The sequence below is a fragment of the Chamaea fasciata genome, unplaced genomic scaffold, assembly GCF_029207755.1.
Source record: "Chamaea fasciata isolate MVZ Bird 193981 ecotype frontalis unplaced genomic scaffold, bChaFas1.0.hap1 SCAF_3, whole genome shotgun sequence".
In the NCBI taxonomy this organism is placed as follows: domain Eukaryota; kingdom Metazoa; phylum Chordata; class Aves; order Passeriformes; family Sylviidae; genus Chamaea; species Chamaea fasciata.
In genome coordinates, this window is record NW_027094088.1 from 57,495 (window position 1) to 76,392 (window position 18,898).

The 18,898-nt window shown below is 58.1% G+C and overlaps 1 long non-coding RNA gene across 1 annotated transcript; it reads right to left on the reverse strand.

The window, feature by feature from the left end:
- Positions 1–808: 808 nt before the first annotated feature.
- On the reverse strand, positions 809–2,580 carry LOC136287558 (uncharacterized). The gene is made up of 3 exons (XR_010720171.1): positions 2,493–2,580; positions 1,108–1,330; positions 809–946 (listed from the first exon to the last, which is right to left on the reverse strand). It is a non-coding gene; the product is annotated as an uncharacterized lncRNA (long non-coding RNA).
- Positions 2,581–18,898: the final 16,318 nt, after the last annotated feature.

The window sequence follows — 18,898 nt, forward strand, 5'->3', positions numbered from 1 at the left end:
TTAAAATAAAAAACGAAAAGTAGTTTTAACAAGTAAATAAATAGCTAAAGAAAAAAAATAAAAATTAAAAAACTGAAGAAAAAGTCTTTGAAAAACCACAAAACGCAACATGAAAAACCACAACAAAAGAGCACAAAAATACAAAAATAACAAAAAATAAAAGACAAAATTAAATAAACGCAGCTCTCACCTCCTGCCACTGCCTAAAAAAGCGCCATGGCTTTCCTCAATTATGCAGCAATAAGGGAAACAAACCCAGTGCCCCCCAGAACAGAAGGTTTTCTAGACAATTCCCACTTCTGCTTGGAAACAAATTCTATTTTAGTGGGAAGCTCATTTTGGACAAACATCCAAATGTGCCAAGGTAGGAAAGAACCAGCCCCTTGTGTCCAAGGAACAGCAGCTAGGCCTGGATTCAGGTTTTAATGGCATTTATGTAATTAAAAATGCAGTAAATTGAACTTTACAAAGAGACGAATCGTGGCAAATAAATACTTCAAAGTTTTCTTGGGAAATCACAGAATTTTGTGGAGATGGTGCTGGACAATTGCTGATTTACCAACATTAATTGGGTAAATTTCCTTAGAAATGTGCTCTACAAGGTACAAAAATTCCAATTAGGATGGAAAATTGGAATAAATAAATATTCCCTTACTAAAATCAGAGAGAAAATCAGAGTTATTCCTTCAATTAAAAGGAAGGAATAACATCCAAATCCAAGCCTGCCTGGAAAACAAGCTCAGGAATTTCTAACATTGAAAACTTTTGCAAGAGTCATGAAGTTGGTGAAAGTTCATGGAATGATGATTTAAAATCTGCTTCCTCTGCACTGATTTAAAGGGAAGTGGGAATTCAACAGGTCCAGTTACTCCCATCCAACCTTGGACTGGGATAAGGCCTTCCAGTGGCTTCACTTCCTACTGGCTCTCTCCTTTTCGCCAACTACCTGCAAGAGGAAAAGCAACAGGAATAAAGTCTCAAACAGGATGGCCTTGGTCCAGGCAGACTGAGGTGCAGCTCCCAGGGAGGGAGGCCAGGCTGTGCCTCGGGGAGCTCCGGGAATCTGGGATTGCCCGTGGGATTCAAGGGCTGGAAAAGCACACCCACCTGCCAGGTTCAGTGCTGGGACAGAGCAAGGCCGGGGCTCGGGGGCAGCAGTTAGAGCTGGGACTGCAGGAGAACACCCCACACCCGGGTTAAACATCCGGCATGACACGCAGCACGCTCCGGGAGAAACTCGGGCGGGAGAAGCCCCGGGATGCTCCACGTTCCTTGCCCTTGGCAGCTGTGCCAGGGCCTCCCTCAGAATGCTGACCTCACCGTGCAGCTCCTACAAAACAGGAGAACTTATGGGAATCGCCCAGAATCCCTGGACTTCCAGTTATTAAGAACCACAGCTGCAGCGAAAGGTGCCCAAACTCTACTGCAAACCAGCAGGGCTGAGGAGACGCAGGGATTTATTCCCGAGGGGACACAAGGATCCCTCAGCCAGCCAGGATTTCTCCCAGGCTCTTCCCACTGCTCTCTAAGGACACAAACAGCAGTTTTTCCCTCGAGTTCCCCTTTCCATCAATGCCAAGACTCGTGTTCTCCTCCAACCCCAGGTTCAGGAAGGAAAGTAGGAATATTATCACTGCACAGACTGTCCAGGAGGGTGTGACTGAGGCAGCAGCACCAGCTCCCACTCCACTGCTGCTCTGGATTCCTGAGCAGCTCCTTTCCATCCTGCCCTTCCCAGCACCATTCCCTGGGTGCCATGTCCACAGACACCTTCTCCATGCAGCTTAAAACCCACAGACACCAACAGAAAGGAGATCAAAAATCAATTCACATGTTGCTAGTCAGAGAGAATGGGAGAGGCCTAAAAATCTGCATTTATTTTAGAACACTAGAGCAATTTCTTCATGACCCTGACTATCAGTGATGGGCAGATAAACACCTTCTTTAACTTACTACCTGCAAAAACATCAAGTTTCAAGTTTAGTAAAGATAAAATTTTGCTGCAAAAATAAAAGAGGTGGGATGTTGGTGTTAGTGCTTTAACCTTCGGACATTAGCGGCTATTTGTAAAACAAATTCATTATTGAAGCAGCTAACTTGAAAATAAGGGGTTTTTACAATAAAGTTGACCAAAAAAGAGTCTCAAAATTAAGATATAGGCTGCACAAATATTTAAGAAAAAAAAAGTTGTCTTTCGTGCGTATAACCTGCCAGCCTCTCATGTTTTCAGTCCTTACCATTTATTTTTACCAAGGTGATGATTAAAACCTTGTCAAAAGCTCAAAAAAAAAAATTCCAGGACAAGGCAGGTGTTTTCCCAAGCACCCTCAGTGTGGAGCTGTGTCAGCCACAAGTGTTTGCTCCCTCAGCCCAGCCCGGAGCAGGCTCCAGCTGCTGCCCAGGGGGGTTACCAAGGGACTCACCTGTTTGAAGCTGTAAACGCAGGTGGCCTGCACTGGAGTGCCAATAAATGTGAAATGTGTGACTCTCACCTTGAATAGCGATCGATCTTCTCAGGGGAGCCCCTCACCCAGGATGGGGGGCTCTGCCACGGATTTCATCTCTCCGCATCTGAAACAAAGTCAGGACAACAGTCAGAGTGCTGCAGGATACCTTGACAGCTCCAGACATCTTGTGGCAATCTAGGAATACCCTCTACAGTCTAACCACACCCCACATCACAAATTTCAAGCCCCCAGGACTATTACCCTCGTACCCCTACACCCAGACTGAGCAGCAAGGCAGAGCAGCTCCCGGCCAAACACACACCAACACCCGTGACACAGCACAGGACAAACGAGGGGACACAACAGGGACAGAAAACTCTGGGCAAGAAGAATGACCCTGAGGGTCCAGAGAACTCGGAATGAGATGACCGAGGTGAGACGGAAGGTGAGCTGGCCAGGCTCAGAGAACCCTGCAGGAACAAGATGCCATCGGGATGACTTATCCCAAGAAACGCAGAGATGGATGCCCGAGAATCCTACGGTCAGAATCCTCCACCTGTCTTTGCATTCTCACAAGACCTAACCCGCCGGAATGGATCAGGGCGGTGCACGGCTGTCAGTACAGCTCAGAACAAGACCTGAAAAGGCATCGGACTGGATGCTTGTGAAGAGAGATGGATTCTGATGAGTGTCCGAGCAGCTGAGACAAAGGCACCTGGCTGAGGAGCACAGAGATCAGAAATGCTAAGACTGACGCCAGGGGTTTGGACAGGCCCCTGAAAGGACTAAAGGAAAAGACAAGACACCAAACAGACAGAGTGCACAACAGACAAGTGACACAACACACACCAGGACTGCTCTGCCCTGCACACCTCAGCACTGACATGAAAAATGAGACTTTTCCTTCACGTAGCCTAAGGGGTCACATCTGGGACATCCCCATCTCCAAACCCGACTCAAAAAAATCCCTCCCGCTGACCCCTGCCCTGGTACCCCGCTTTCATCCCCTCTGTGGCTCCAAGCCCTCCACTTATCTCTCAGATGTCTGGGGAGGTGAATCCACGCCGGGCGCCAAAGAAGGCCGCCTCTCCCTCAGAAAAATTCCTCCCGTCACTGGGCTGCTGTCTCCTAGTCAGCTACGATAAAGAAAATCAAATATCAAAGCATAATCTTAGCCGCACATCAGCCAAAACCCAGCAGCTCTGCTACTCACCGTCTCTTAAGCAGGACCGGGCCCTCGGGCCCCGTGCGTGCTTCAGCTGAGCTCGGAGGCCGACGCTCGCAGCGCCAAAGCCTTAGAGGCATTACTGGCACCGAGCCCACCCACCGTGGCCTCCATTAGGGCTGTGAGCATCCCCGGTTAGAGCAGGACAGGAACGCAGGGTGGACATCCCCGGTGAACCTCAACCCTGTGGACTCTGCCCCACCACTGTCACTTCCTGCCTGGCCCTAGCTTAGGGCTACTGCCTGCACCTCTCAGGACTTCTGGCCTTGTCTTGCGTTAGGATTGCTGCCGGCACCTGCTCTCAGGGAAACGGTGTTGGCAGCAGCGCTGTGAGGGCCGGGATGCCTGTACTCTGACTTGTATCCTAGGCTGTACCCCTGATTTTCACTGTGTGTTCTCTAGTCCTTGAGTCCTTTACCTCAGCCTCTGTGTGTATCACTGTAACCTCCCCCCTTCTGAACCCTGCTTCTTCAGAGCCCTAGACCTTGCAGCCGGGGACGCTCTGCACCGTTAGGGTCCCAAGAGCTGTCCCGCACGCAGGACAGGTACATCCACAGTTGTTCCCTGCCTACCCTAAGAAACGTGGCCCTGAGACAGGGCAGAGGCTGACAGAGCCGAACTCTTTGCGGTGGCAAAAGGCACGAAGCCTTACCAACCGCCGCCTCGAGAGGGAATCAGGAGCACTTCCACCGGCTGCGGAGAGACAGGGAATCCCAGGGTGGGTGGGGCGGGAAACCCCCGTTATCCCCAGCCCTGTTGGATCCTGCTCCCCACTATCGCTTCCTGCCTGGCCCTAGCCTGACTGTGTCTGCACAGGTCAGAGCTTCTGGTGTGTTCCTGCACTAGGGCTGCTGCCTGCACCTGCTCTCAGGGGAAGTGTGCTGGTAGCAGTGCTGTGAGGGCCGCTACACCTGTACTCTGACTTGTATCCTAGCCCGCTCCCCTGAGTTTCACCGTGTGTCCTCTAGTCCTTGAGTCCTTTACCTCAGCCTCTGTGTGTGTGGCTACACCTCCCCCCTTCTAAACCCAACTTCTTTAGAGCCCTGCACCTCGCAGCCAGGCCTTCTGGCATTGTCCTGCATAAGGGCTCCTGCCTGTACCTGCACTCAGGGAAACGGGCATGTCTTTAGGGCTACTCCTTCGGGTCTGGGGTAGGGGTGGGGTCGGGCTGGTACACCTGTACTCTCAATTGGCACATCTTGGACATCCCTATCTCCACACCTGACTCAAAAACCCCTCCTGACAAGTCCTGACCCAGCACTCCACTTTCATCCCCTCTGTGGCTCTGAACCCTCCACTTATCTCTTGGACGTCTGGGGATGAGAATCCACGCCGGGTGCCAAAGAAGGCCGCCTCTCCCTCAGGGAAACTCCTGCTGTCGCCGGGCTGTTGTCTCTTAGTCAGCTACAACAAAGAAAACCAAACATGAATGCGTGATCTTAGCAGCCCATCACCCAAAACCCGACAATTCTGCTACTCACCGTCTCCTAAGCTTGCCTGTGTCCTCGGCCCCGCGCTTCAGCTGCGCTCAGAGGCCAACGCCGGCGTCGCAGGGTCTGCCTGGGTAAAGAGCAGACAAGGTGACGTGGCAGCGCTGGAACTTGAGGGGACCCTCCCTCCTTCTCCTCCCTGACTCACCTCAACTCCTCGGCCGTTATCCAAGCCTACCTGGATGGGGCCTTCACAAGGAGAAGATCAAGGCTCCATCACAGACTCCTGGAATGCTCCCGGAGGGCTCACGGGTGAGGTGACGCGGGTCTGTCGTCCCGTTGGTGAGAGGGGAGCTCGGCCTCCTGCGAGTGGACTCCCTAAAACGCACAATAACGGAGGCTTAGAGTTGCACCAGCGAGTGAGGCTTGAACAATAGCAACGGCTTCTGTCCACCCGTCACTGCTCACCTCGCCCACGTCAGCTTGACTGCTGAGATCCGGCTTCACCACCTAAAAATAAAGACAAAGAACAGAGCTGTAACACAGCCATCATTTACACCTCCCCTGCAAACAGAAACAGGGACTGACCTTCTCAGGGGAGCCCCCTCACCCAGGATGGGGGGCTCTGCCACAGATTTCATCTCTCTGCATCTGAAACAGAGTCAGGACAACAGTCAGAGTGCTGCAGGATACCTTGACAGCTCCAGACATCTTGTGGCAATCTAGGAATACCCTCTACAGTCTAACCACACCCCACATCACAAATTTCAAGCCCCCAGGACTATTACCCTCGTACCCCTACACCCAGACTGAGCAGCAAGGCAGAGCAGCTCCGGGCCAAACACACACCAACACCCGTGACACAGCACAGGACAAACGAGGGGACGCAACAGGGACAGAAAACTCTGGGCAAGAAGAATGACCCTGAGGGTCCAGAGAACTCGGAATGAGATGACCGAGGTAAGATGGAAGGTGAGCTGGCCAGGCTCAGAGAACCCTGCAGGAACAAGATGCCATCGGGATGACTTATCCCAAGAGACGCAGAGATGGATGCCCGAGAATCCTACGGTCAGAATCCTCCACCTGTCTTTGCATTCTCACAAGACCTAACCCGCCGGAATGGATCAGGGCGGTGCACGGCTGTCAGTACAGCTCAGAACAAGACCTGAAAAGGCATCGGACTGGATGCTTGTGAAGAGAGATGGATTCTGATGAGTGTCCGAGCAGCTGAGACAAAGGCACCTGGCTGAGGAGCACAGAGATCAGAAATGCTAAGACTGACGCCAGGGGTTTTGACAGGCCCCTGAAAGGACTAAAGGAAAAGACAAGACACCAAACAGACAGAGTGCACAAGAGACAAGTGACACAACACACACCAGGACTGCTCTGCCCTGCACACCTCAGCACTGACATGAAAAATGAGACTTTTCCTTCACGTAGCCTAAGGGGTCACATCTGGGACATCCCCATCTCCAAACCCGACTCAAAAAAATCCCTCCCGCTGACCCCTGCCCTGGTACCCCGCTTTCATCCCCTCTGTGGCTCCAAGCCCTCCACTTATCTCTCAAATGTCTGGGGAGGTGAATCCACGCCGGGCGCCAAAGAAGGCCGCCTCTCCCTCAGAAAAATTCCTCCCGTCACTGGGCTGCTGTCTCCTAGTCAGCTACGATAAAGAAAAACAAATATCAAAGCATAATCTTAGCTGCACATCAGCCAAAACCCAGCAGCTCTGCTACTCACCGTCTCTTAAGCAGGACCGGGTCCTCGGGCCCCGTGCGTGCGTCAGCTGAGCTCGGAGGCCGACGCTCGCAGCGCCAAAGCCTTAGAGGCATTACTGGCACCGAGCCCACCCACCGTGGCCTCCATTAGGGCTGTGAGCATCCCCGGTTAGAGCAGGACAGGAACGCAGGGTGGACATCCCCGGTGAACCTCAACCCTGTGGACTCTGCCCCACCACTGTCACTTCCTGCCTGGCCCTAGCTTAGGGCTACTGCCTGCACCTCTCAGGACTTCTGGCCTTGTCTTGCGTTAGGATTGCTGCCGGCACCTGCTCTCAGGGAAACGGTGTTGGCAGCAGCGCTGTGAGGGCCGGGATGCCTGTACTCTGACTTGTATCCTAGGCTGTACCCCTGATTTTCACTGTGTGTTCTCTAGTCCTTGAGTCCTTTACCTCAGCCTCTGTGTGTATCACTGTAACCTCCCCCCTTCTGAACCCTGCTTCTTCAGAGCCCTAGACCTTGCAGCCGGGGACGCTCTGCACCGTTAGGGTCCCAAGAGCTGTCCCGCACGCAGGACAGGTACATCCACAGTTGTTCCCTGCCTACCCTAAGAAACGTGGCCCTGAGACAGGGCAGAGGCTGACAGAGCCGAACTCTTTGCGGTGGCAAAAGGCACGAAGCCTTACCAACCGCCGCCTCGAGAGGGAATCAGGAGCACTTCCACCGGCTGCGGAGAGACAGGGAATCCCAGGGTGGGTGGGGCGGGAAACCCCCGTTATCCCCAGCCCTGTTGGATCCTGCTCCCCACTATCGCTTCCTGCCTGGCCCTAGCCTGACTGTGTCTGCACAGGTCAGAGCTTCTGGTGTGTTCCTGCACTAGGGCTGCTGCCTGCACCTGCTCTCAGGGGAAGTGTGCTGGTAGCAGTGCTGTGAGGGCCGCTACACCTGTACTCTGACTTGTATCCTAGCCCGCTCCCCTGAGTTTCACCGTGTGTCCTCTAGTCCTTGAGTCCTTTACCTCAGCCTCTGTGTGTGTGGCTACACCTCCCCCCTTCTAAACCCAACTTCTTTAGAGCCCTGCACCTCGCAGCCAGGCCTTCTGGCATTGTCCTGCATAAGGGCTCCTGCCTGTACCTGCACTCAGGGAAACGGGCATGTCTTTAGGGCTACTCCTTCGGGTCTGGGGTAGGGGTGGGGTCGGGCTGGTACACCTGTACTCTCAATTGGCACATCTTGGACATCCCTATCTCCACACCTGACTCAAAAACCCCTCCTGACAAGTCCTGACCCAGCACTCCACTTTCATCCCCTCTGTGGCTCTGAACCCTCCACTTATCTCTTGGACGTCTGGGGATGAGAATCCACGCCGGGTGCCAAAGAAGGCCGCCTCTCCCTCAGGGAAACTCCTGCTGTCGCCGGGCTGTTGTCTCTTAGTCAGCTACAACAAAGAAAACCAAACATGAATGCGTGATCTTAGCAGCCCATCACCCAAAACCCGACAATTCTGCTACTCACCGTCTCCTAAGCTTGCCTGTGTCCTCGGCCCCGCGCTTCAGCTGCGCTCAGAGGCCAACGCCGGCGTCGCAGGGTCTGCCTGGGTAAAGAGCAGACAAGGTGACGTGGCAGCGCTGGAACTTGAGGGGACCCTCCCTCCTTCTCCTCCCTGACTCACCTCAACTCCTCGGCCGTTATCCAAGCCTACCTGGATGGGGCCTTCACAAGGAGAAGATCAAGGCTCCATCACAGACTCCTGGAATGCTCCCGGAGGGCTCACGGGTGAGGTGACGCGGGTCTGTCGTCCCGTTGGTGAGAGGGGAGCTCGGCCTCCTGCGAGTGGACTCCCTAAAACGCACAATAACGGAGGCTTAGAGTTGCACCAGCGAGTGAGGCTTGAACAATAGCAACGGCTTCTGTCCACCCGTCACTGCTCACCTCGCCCACGTCAGCTTGACTGCTGAGATCCGGCTTCACCACCTAAAAATAAAGACAAAGAACAGAGCTGTAACACAGCCATCATTTACACCTCCCCTGCAAACAGAAACAGGGACTGACCTTCTCAGGGGAGCCCCCTCACCCAGGATGGGGGGCTCTGCCACAGATTTCATCTCTCTGCATCTGAAACAGAGTCAGGACAAAAGTCAGAGTGCTGCAGGATACCTTGACAGCTCCAGACATCTTGTGGCAATCTAGGAATACCCTCTACAGTCTAACCACACCCCACATCACAAATTTCAAGCCCCCAGGACTATTACCCTCGTACCCCTACACCCAGACTGAGCAGCAAGGCAGAGCAGCTCCGGGCCAAACACACACCAACACCCGTGACACAGCACAGGACAAACGAGGGGACGCAACAGGGACAGAAAACTCTGGGCAAGAAGAACGACCCTGAGGGTCCAGAGAACTCGGAATGAGATGACCGAGGTAAGACGGAAGGTGAGCTGGCCAGGCTCAGAGAACCCTGCAGGAACAAGATGCCATCGGGATGACTTATCCCAAGAGACGCAGAGATGGATGCCCGAGAATCCTACGGTCAGAATCCTCCACCTGTCTTTGCATTCTCACAAGACCTAACCCGCCGGAATGGATCAGGGCGGTGCACGGCTGTCAGTACAGCTCAGAACAAGACCTGAAAAGGCATCGGACTGGATGCTTGTGAAGAGAGATGGATTCTGATGAGTGTCCGAGCAGCTGAGACAAAGGCACCTGGCTGAGGAGCACAGAGATCAGAAATGCTAAGACTGACGCCAGGGGTTTTGACAGGCCCCTGAAAGGACTAAAGGAAAAGACAAGACACCAAACAGACAGAGTGCACAAGAGACAAGTGACACAACACACACCAGGACTGCTCTGCCCTGCACACCTCAGCACTGACATGAAAAATGAGACTTTTCCTTCACGTAGCCTAAGGGGTCACATCTGGGACATCCCCATCTCCAAACCCGACTCAAAAAAATCCCTCCCGCTGACCCCTGCCCTGGTACCCCGCTTTCATCCCCTCTGTGGCTCCAAGCCCTCCACTTATCTCTCAAATGTCTGGGGAGGTGAATCCACGCCGGGCGCCAAAGAAGGCCGCCTCTCCCTCAGAAAAATTCCTCCCGTCACTGGGCTGCTGTCTCCTAGTCAGCTACGATAAAGAAAATCAAATATCAAAGCATAATCTTAGCTGCACATCAGCCAAAACCCAGCAGCTCTGCTACTCACCGTCTCTTAAGCAGGACCGGGCCCTCGGGCCCCGTGCGTGCTTCAGCTGAGCTCGGAGGCCGACGCTCGCAGCGCCAAAGCCTTAGAGGCATTACTGGCACCGAGCCCACCCACCGTGGCCTCCATTAGGGCTGTGAGCATCCCCGGTTAGAGCAGGACAGGAACGCAGGGTGGACATCCCCGGTGAACCTCAACCCTGTGGACTCTGCCCCACCACTGTCACTTCCTGCCTGGCCCTAGCTTAGGGCTACTGCCTGCACCTCTCAGGACTTCTGGCCTTGTCTTGCGTTAGGATTGCTGCCGGCACCTGCTCTCAGGGAAACGGTGTTGGCAGCAGCGCTGTGAGGGCCGGGATGCCTGTACTCTGACTTGTATCCTAGGCTGTACCCCTGATTTTCACTGTGTGTTCTCTAGTCCTTGAGTCCTTTACCTCAGCCTCTGTGTGTATCACTGTAACCTCCCCCCTTCTGAACCCTGCTTCTTCAGAGCCCTAGACCTTGCAGCCGGGGACGCTCTGCACCGTTAGGGTCCCAAGAGCTGTCCCGCACGCAGGACAGGTACATCCACAGTTGTTCCCTGCCTACCCTAAGAAACGTGGCCCTGAGACAGGGCAGAGGCTGACAGAGCCGAACTCTTTGCGGTGGCAAAAGGCACGAAGCCTTACCAACCGCCGCCTCGAGAGGGAATCAGGAGCACTTCCACCGGCTGCGGAGAGACAGGGAATCCCAGGGTGGGTGGGGCGGGAAACCCCCGTTATCCCCAGCCCTGTTGGATCCTGCTCCCCACTATCGCTTCCTGCCTGGCCCTAGCCTGACTGTGTCTGCACAGGTCAGAGCTTCTGGTGTGTTCCTGCACTAGGGCTGCTGCCTGCACCTGCTCTCAGGGGAAGTGTGCTGGTAGCAGTGCTGTGAGGGCCGCTACACCTGTACTCTGACTTGTATCCTAGCCTGCTCCCCTGAGTTTCACCGTGTGTCCTCTAGTCCTCGAGTCCTTTACCTCAGCCTCTGTGTGTGTGGCTACACCTCCCCCCTTCTAAACCCAACTTCTTTAGAGCCCTGCACCTCGCAGCCAGGCCTTCTGGCATTGTCCTGCATAAGGGCTCCTGCCTGTACCTGCACTCAGGGAAACGGGCATGTCTTTAGGGCTACTCCTTCGGGTCTGGGGTAGGGGTGGGGTCGGGCTGGTACACCTGTACTCTCAATTGGCACATCTTGGACATCCCTATCTCCACACCTGACTCAAAAACCCCTCCTGACAAGTCCTGACCCAGCACTCCACTTTCATCCCCTCTGTGGCTCTGAACCCTCCACTTATCTCTTGGACGTCTGGGGATGAGAATCCACGCCGGGTGCCACAGAATGCCGCCTCGCTCTCTGGGAATTTCCTGCTGTCACCGGGCTGCTGTCTCTTATTCAGCTACAAGAAATAAAACAAACATCGATGTATGATCTCAGCAGATCTGTTGGCCAATCGGTCAGGGCGTAAGACAAGTAGACCACCTAAAACACACAAACAATAACATATGCTGAAGAGTTACATCAGAAACACCAGCACACTTAACTGCATAAATATATAAATTTTCAAACAGACAACCCCAAAAAAATTCCAGCAAAAAAAGCCAACTCTTATCACCCCTAGTCAAACTACTGAATATAATAAAAACAACACCATGTCCAAACCCCTTAATAATACTCCAGAACATATACTCAGAGCCCCCCCAAAGTTAAAGACTTCCCCCTAGCCAAATAAAAAGGAAAAAGCCCATGTCTTGCGACCCATATTAATTCATTAACTTAAAACTTTAAAAATAAACGTTAAAGTTTAAACCTTTAGACAACACTAGCACACCATAGACGCCAATCCCATCACTACATGCCAAACCAAAACTTATTTCAACCTTTTGTGCTGCTGCTGCTGCTCGGCACAAAGGTTTGTCCCTCAGCACCTCCTGAAGTAATGTTCCACGCCCAAGGCCTCCCCCAGCCCCTGTGAGATGAACTCACCATCCTTCCATGAGCCTCACCTGGGAGCCCAGCATAAACCCCTCTCCTCCCGCAGCTCCGTGCCAAACTCAGCTCGGGCTCCCCTCTTAAAGCAGTGCTGGCAGGACCCGCCCCCTCGTTATCCTTTACAGCTTCCACCTGTCCCCTCATCAGTGTGACAGCTCTCACCTGGGGCTGCTCTGTCCCCTCAATCATCCTGTGACAGCTCTCACCTGCAGCTGCTGCCAGTCCCTGCTGCTCATTTCCTGGACATTGCACTGTGTGCACTGACACGCTGGGGCACCGGGCTTTCCTTGCTGTGAATAAGGATCCCTCTGCTCCTGCACGTGCCCAAGGCTGAAACTGGGATTCCACCTCCTAAATTCCGTTTGTGTGAGGTTCACAATTCCTAAGGAAATTTCCCAGCAATCGTTACCCTTCATTTACATTTTCTCCTTTGGAATCATCACTACCTTGTCTTTCTGTGCAAGGGTTCCAAACGTTCATTGGGAGTTCAGTAGCCGGGTTGGCTTGTTTATAACTTAGCTGACAATCCCAGGCTAAATCCAAACACCCAGAGATACAGGGAAATATGGAGACAGTTTATAAATACTGCCCACCTCTGACCCTGAATTCTTCATCGCACATCCTCGGAGCAGATTTACTCCATCCTTTCATCCCAGCAGCACCCCTCCAGCACAACTCTCACTTCTCACACATGTTTCTTCCCACAAACCAAACAGAAATCTACTACAGGGCGAGGCGGGGAGGGGCGAGGCCGGTCTCGGGGCAGAGCCCCCGGGCCCTCAGGGCGGGCCGGGGGGACCGGAGCAGAGCCCGGGCCGGGTTGGAGCCGGAGCCGGTCTGAGGGCGGAGGCCCCGGGCCCTCAGCGCGGGCCGGGGGGCGGGGGCGGTTCCCGGGGCCCGCTGTCCAATCAGCACTGCCGATGCCTCAGCGAGCCCGCCAATCGCGGGGATTCAAAAGGGTGGCGGAAGTAGCTGCTGCTCTATGGGCTCGGTGAGGAACGCCCCGGTGGGGTCCCGGCGCCGTGCACTTGGGACCCGCCCCGCGCCCCTGAAGCCGCGCCCCCGGTACTGCCCGGCCCCGGCTGCCTCCGGGCCCCGCCTCACAGAGCCCCGGCTCCGCCCCGAGCCCGCCTCGGCTCCGCCCCGAGCCCGCCCCGGCTCCGCCCCGAGCCCGCCCCGGCGCCCCGCGCTGCCCGGGATGGGGGCGGGACCATCGCCCGCGGCCCCGCCCCGCCCCTCACAGCTGAGCCGAGCCGAGGTTGCTCGCGGCCCTGCGCGGAGCCAGGCGGGGCCGGGAATGGGACCGGCCGTTCTGGTTCGGGTCCTGTCAGTGTCGGCTGCGGCTCCCGAGCGGTGCGGCCTCCCCCGGCGGGCGGGCTATGGGTCTCGGGGCCGGAGGACCAGGGGGGCGTTGCGATCGGGATCGGGACCGGGATCGCTGCGGGCGGCAGGAGCCGCTCCTGCTCCGCCTGCAGCCGGAGCTGCGCTGGGGTCCTGGCGGGGCTCTGGGCACGGGAGGACGGCGGCGGCGATTTCCTCTGATAACCTCTGATATCGGCCCCCCCACAGCATCATTGATCCCCACCCGAGTGTCACTGACCCCCCCCAATGTCATTGATGCCCCCCCAATATTCCACTGATCTTCCCTCAGCGTCGCTGACCCCCCCAAAATTCCAGTGATCCCCCCCACTTGATCCCGCCCTTTTTCTCCCCTCACGTTTCCCGCCCTTTTTCTCCCCTCACGTTTCCCGCCCTTTTTCGTGGGGAACGATCCCTGAGGGGGCCTGTGGAGGGATTCTGGAGGTCCGAGGGGTGAATTTGGGGTTTGGAGGGAGGTTTTGGGGGGTCCCAGGGATGGATTTTGGGGTTTTTGGGGGTCCAAGGGATGGATTCGAGGGTCCCGGGGTAGATCTGGGGTCCTGGGGAGGTTTTGGGGGGTCCCAGGGGTGGATTTGGGGTTCATGGGTTTTATGGCGCCTCAGGGGTGAATTTGGGGTCCGGGAAGAGGTTTTGGGGGTTTTTCGGGGTCCCAGGGGTGAATTTGGGGTCCGGGGAGGGGTTTTTGGGGGTCCCTCACCTGCAGGGCGTCGCGGGGGTGGCAGGGGGAGGGGGCAGCGGGGGGGGCCCAGCGCCCACCCCCCCTTGGGCTTCAGGAGGGCGTCGATGAGACCGAAACAGCTCGGGGGGGGGGTCAAAAACGGGGGGGGTCACGGGCTGGAACCCCCCAGTGCCCCCCAAACCACCCCCAGGGCCCCCCCCGACCTCCAGGAGCCCCCAAAACCCTCCTCAGGTTCCTTTGATGCCTCAAATGGGCCGCCCAAACCTCCCGAAGATCCCCCAAAAACACCCAAAGCAGCCCCCAGGACTCCCCCCAGACCCCCCAAAACCCCCCAAACCCCTCCAGGACAACTCGGGACCCCCAGGACCCCCCAAATCCGCTCCCCCGTCCCCCTGAGGCCTCGTTTGACCCGCTCCACGTTGCGGACAGGCAGCAGCTGATCAAGCCACAAGCACCAACACCTGCGGGACTGGGATGGACTGGGAGCACTGGGAGGGTGATCAGAGAGAACTGGGATGGACGGGGAGTGGACTGGGATGAACTGGCAGGTGTGTGGGGGTCCGTGGTGGGCACACGGTGCCTAACTGGTCTATACTGGGATGGGTCGGATGGCCCCAGGGGAGGGGGTGTGGCCACACTGGTCCAGACTGGGAGGGGTGTCACCATGGCGCCGGAGGCGGAGTCGAGGATTCGGGCGAGGCAGGGACACCTAGGGGACAGCCAGGGCACCCCCAGGGACACCTAGGGGACACCAGGGCACCCCTGCGTACACCTAGGGGACAGCGAGGGTACCCCTGGGTACACCTAGGGGACAGCGAGGGCACTTTTGGGGACAGCCAGGGCCCCCCCAGGGACAGCCAGGGCACCCCCAGGGACACCTAGGGGACAGCCAGGGCACTCCCAGGGACACCTAGGGGACAGCCAGGGCACCCCCAGGGACGCCTAGGGGACAGCCAGGGCACCCCCAGGGACGCCTAGGGGACAGTCAGGGCACCCCAGGGACAGCCAGGGCACTCCCAGGGACAGCCAGGGCACCCCCAGGGACACCTAGGGGACAGCCAGGGAACCCCCAGAAACACCTAGGGGACAGCCAGGGCATCCTCAGGGACACCTAAGGGATAGCCAGGGCACCCCCTGGGACACCTAGGGGACACCAGGGCACCCCTGGGTACACCTAGGGGACAGCGAGGGTACCCCTGGGTACACCTAGGGGACAGCGAGGGCACTTTTGGGGACAGCCAGGGCCACCCCAGGGACAGCCAGGGCACTCCCAGGGACACCTAGGGGACACCAGGGCACCCCTGGGTACACCTAGGGGACAGCGAGGGTACCCCTGGGTACACCTATGGGACAGCGAGGGCACTTTTGGGGACAGCCAGGGCCCCCCCAGGGACAGCCAGGGCACCCCCAGGGACACCTAGGGGACAGCCAGGGCACCCCCAGGGACACCTAGGGGACAGCCAGGGAACCCCCAGGGACACCGAAGGGACAGCCAGGGCATCCTCAGGGACACCTAAGGGAGAGCCAGGGCACCCCAGGGACAGCCAGGGAACCCCCAGGGACACCTAGGGGACAGCCAGGGCATCCTCAGGGACACCTAAGGGAGAGCCAGGGCACCCCCAGGGACGCCTAGGGGACAGTCAGGGCACCCCAGGGACAGCCAGGGCACTCCCAGGGACAGCCAGGGCACCCCCAGGGACAGCCACGGGACAGCCAGGGAACCCCCAGAAACACCTAGGGGACAGCCAGGGCATCCTCAGGGACACCTAAGGGAGAGCCAGGGCACCCCCAGGGACACCTAGGGGACACCAGGGCACCCCTGGGTACACCTAGGGGACAGCGAGGGTACCCCTGGGTACACCTAGGGGACAGCGAGGGCACTTTTGGGGACAGCCAGGGCCACCCCAGGGACAGCCAGGGCACCCCCAGGGACACCTAGGGGACAGCCAGGGCACCCCCAGGGACACCTAAGGGACAGCCAGGGCACCCCCAGGGACACCTAGGGGACAGCCAGGGAACCCCCAGGGACACCTAAGGGACAGCCAGGGCACCCCCAGGGACGCTTAGGGGACAGTCAGGGCACCCCAAGGACAGCCAGGGAACCCCCAGGGACACCTAGGGGACAGCCAGGGCACCCCAGGGACACCCAGGGCCCCCCAGGGACACCTAGGGGAAAGCCAGGGAACCTCCAGGGACACCTAAAGGACAGCCAAGGCACTCCCAGGGACACCTAGGGGACAGCTAGGGAACCCCCAGGGACACCTAAGGGACAGCCAGGGCACCCCAGGGAGAGCCAGGGCCCCCACAGGGACACCTAGGGGACAGCCAGGGAACCCCCAGGGACACCTAAGGGACAGCCAGGGCATCCTCAGGGACACCTAAGGGAGAGCCAGGGCACCCCAGGGACAGCCAGGGAACCCCCAGGGACACCTAGGGGACAGCCAGGGCATCCCCAGGGACAGCCAGGGCACTACCCCGAACACCTAGGGGACAGCAAGGGCACCCCAGGGACAGCCACGGGACAGCCAGGGCGACCCCAGCGTCAGCCAGGGCACCCCCAGAGACACCTAGGGGACAGCAAGGGCACCCCAGGGACACCTAGGGGACAGCCAGGGAACCTCCAGGGACACCTAAAGGACAGCCAAGGCACTCCCAGGGACACCTAGGGGACAGCTAGGGAACCCCCAGGGACACCTAAGGGACAGCCAGGGCACCCCAGGGAGAGCCAGGGCCCCCACAGGGACACCTAGGGGACAGCCAGGGAACCTCCAGGGACACCTAAAGGACAGCCAAGGCACTCCCAGGGACACCTAGGGGACAGCCAGGGAACCCCCAGGGACACCTAAGGGACAGCCAGGGCATCCTCAGGGACACCTAAGGGAGAGCCAGGGCACCCCAGGGACAGCCAGGGAACCCCAAGGGACACCTAGGGGACAGCCAGGGCACCCCAGGGACAGCCAGGGAACCCCCAGGGACACCTAGGGGACAGCCAGGGCACCCCTGGGGACACCTAGGGGACAGGGAGGGCACTTTCGGGGACAGCCAGGACACCCCCAGGGACAGCCAGGGGACAGCTGGGGCCCCCCCAGGGACACATACGGGACAGCCAGGGCCCCCCCAGGAACAGCCAGGGGACCCCCAGGGACACTTAGGGGACAGCCAGGGCCCCCAAGGGACACCTAGGGGACAGCCAGGGCACCCCCAGGCGTTGAAGGGGCCCCCCCGCTCCAAACCCAGCACGGCCGCCTGCGTTGCGGCCCCCCAAAAACCCATGGCCGCCCCCCGAGCTGATATCGACCCCCCCACAGCATCATTGATCCCCACCCGAGTGTCACTGACCCCCCCCAATGTCATTGATGCCCCCCCAGTATTCCATTGATCTTCCCTCACCGTCGCTGACGCCCCCCAAAATTCCATTGATCCCTCCCACTTGATCCCGCCCTTTTTCTCCCCTCACGTTTCCCGCCCTTTTTCTCCCCTCACGTTTCCCGCCCTTTTTCTCCCCTCACGTTTCCCGCCCTTTTTCGTGGGGAACGACCCCTGAGGGGGCCTGTGGAGGGATTCTGGAGGTCCGAGGGGTGAATTTGGGGTTTGGAGGGAGGTTTTGGGGGGTCCCAGGGATGGATTTTGGGGTTTTTGGGGGTCCAAGGGATGGATTCGAGGGTCCCGGGGTGGATCTGGGGTCCTGGGGAGGTTTTGGGGGGTCCCAGGGGTGGATTTGGGGTTCATGGGGAGGGGTTTAGGGGTTTTATGGCGCCTCAGGGGTGAATTTGGGGTCCGGGGAGAGGTTTGGGGGGTTTTTTGGGGTCCCAGGGGTGAATCTGGGGTCTGGGGAGGGGTTTTTGGGGGTCCCTCACCTGCAGGGCGTCGCGGGGGTGGCAGGGGGAGGGGGCAGCGGGGGGGGCCCAGCGCCCACCCCCCCTTGGGCTTCAGGAGGGCGTCGATGAGACCGAAACAGCTCGGGCGGGGGGGTCAAAAACGGGGGGGGTCACGGGCTGGAACCCCCCAGTGCCCCCCAAACCACCCCCAGGGCCCCCCCCGACCTCCAGGAGCGCCCAAAACCCTCCTCAGGTTCCTTTGATGCCTCAAATGGGCCGCCCAAACCTCCCGAAGATCCCCCAAAACCACCCAAAGCAGCCCCCAGGACTCCCCCCAGACCCCCCAAAACCCCCCAAACCCCTCCAGGACAACTCGGGACCCCCAGGACCCCCCAAAATCCGCCCCCCCGTCCCCCTGAGGCCTCGTTTGACCGGCTCCACGTTGCGGACAGGTAGCAGCTGATCAAGCCACAAGCACCAACACCTGCGGGACTGGGATGGACTGGGAGCACTGGGAGGGTGATCAGAGAGAACTGGGATGGACGGGGAGTGGACTGGGATGAACTGGCAGGCGTGTGGGGGTCCTAGGTGGGCACACGGTGCCTAACTGGTCTATACTGGGATGGGTCGGATGGCCCCAGGGGAGGGGGTGTGGCCACACTGGTCCAGACTGGGAGGGGTGTCACCATGGCGCCGGAGGCGGAGTCGAGGATTCGGGCGAGGCAGGGACACCTAGGGGACAGCCAGGGCACCCCCAGGGACACCTAGGGGACACCAGGGCACCCCTGCGTACACCTAGGGGACAGCGAGGGTACCCCTGGGTACACCTAGGGGACAGCGAGGGCACTTTTGGGGACAGCCAGGGCCCCCCCAGGGACAGCCAGGGCACCCCCAGGGACACCTAGGGGACAGCCAGGGCACCCCAGGGACAGCCAGGGCACTCCCAGGGACAGCCAGGGCACCCCCAGGGACAGCCACGGGACAGCCA